Below are 1,455 nucleotides of genomic sequence, written 5' to 3'. Positions count from 1 at the left end.
AGCACAGATTCTTAGGGGCTTCGCATAATAAAAGGAACAGAGAACAGAAAATAAAATTTTCAATTTATCAGAAACTGTGTATTCCACAATACATGATTTCTGATAGGTTAAAATTCTTATTCTCTGTTCTTTGTTTCATTTAAGGTGCAGCCACAAGAAAGAATAAAACATTAGGAATAAGGAATAAGGCTACCTATCATCAACCTATCAGATATTGGATACATTAGAATACACGCTTTCTGATAAGTTGGAATCCTTATTCCTTATTCCTAATTCCTTATTTCTTCTATTGTGGCCGCACCATTATTGTGCGGAACCTTAAGCCCAAGACACAATGCGAAGCAATAGCGATAGAGATAGAAATAACACAATTTCAACCTATCAAAAACTGTGTATTCCGATATATTCGATTTCTGATAGATTGAAATCATGTTATTCCTATTGCTATCACTATTCTCTCGCATTGTGTCTTGAGCTTTAGATGCCATTACATGAAGTTCGGAAACACGGAAACGCAGAAAACAAAATTAACTAAATTTTACTAAATTTCTACGTTTTCGCGTGTTTTGTTTCGCCTATTTTGATCTCCTAATATTACATGGAACACAATTTCTGCGGAAGAGCGGAACGATGTAATGATAAATACACTTTTGTATTTATTTTAAAAAATTGTATTTACTTAATTCATTGCAATTTTTATCAATATGCTTATCTTTTTAGCTTATGTATTAAATACAAGCATTTTAATCAATAAATACCGTTAAAAATTAATAATTTGTAATTCCCCGTTCCGCTTTTCCGCTCAAATTGTACTGCATGTAATATTAGGAAATCAAAACAGGCGGAACAGAATACACGAAAACGCAGAAATCAAGTAAAGTTTAGTTAATTTTGTTTTCCGTGTTTCCACATTTCCGCGCTTTATGTAAAGCTGGGTTCAAAGCGAAAAATCGGAAGCTAATCGGAATTCGCAGTAGTAGTAGATGATACATTCTGCTTATCTGTTTCTGTCTTTCTGCGAGTTCCTTGGCTTCCGCTTCCCGTTCTTTCGTCAAGGTGTGAACCCGGCTTAATGGCACCCTTAAAGTGCGGTTCCATGGTGCGGAATTGGCGGAACGCTCGTGATTGATCATAGCTTCATTTCGCTGTTTTCTATTGCGCAAATTTATTTCTTTTGCGAATTCCGCCGATGTCTGCATGTGTGCATGTGCATGTACACATGTATATTTATAAAAACTAACCTCGTTAAACTGGTTTAAATGGAGAAAACTGTCTTCTACAAGCGTATTGGTTAATCAACATGCTAAGGCGTGTTCGAATTCCCACCTGAGTATTCTCCAGGTGTTATGTAATCCTTGTTTAACATTTGGTAAATAATAAGAATGAAGTAATACCTAATTAGCACTTGGATGGGAATCTGAACATAACTCTGAAAGTAATTAAGTAAGTTTCCAG

The sequence above is a fragment of the Trachymyrmex septentrionalis genome, unplaced genomic scaffold (genome assembly GCF_001594115.1).
Source record: "Trachymyrmex septentrionalis isolate Tsep2-gDNA-1 unplaced genomic scaffold, Tsep1.0 scaffold126, whole genome shotgun sequence".
Classification (NCBI taxonomy): domain Eukaryota; kingdom Metazoa; phylum Arthropoda; class Insecta; order Hymenoptera; family Formicidae; genus Trachymyrmex; species Trachymyrmex septentrionalis.
Note: the sequence above shows the minus strand (reverse complement) of the source record.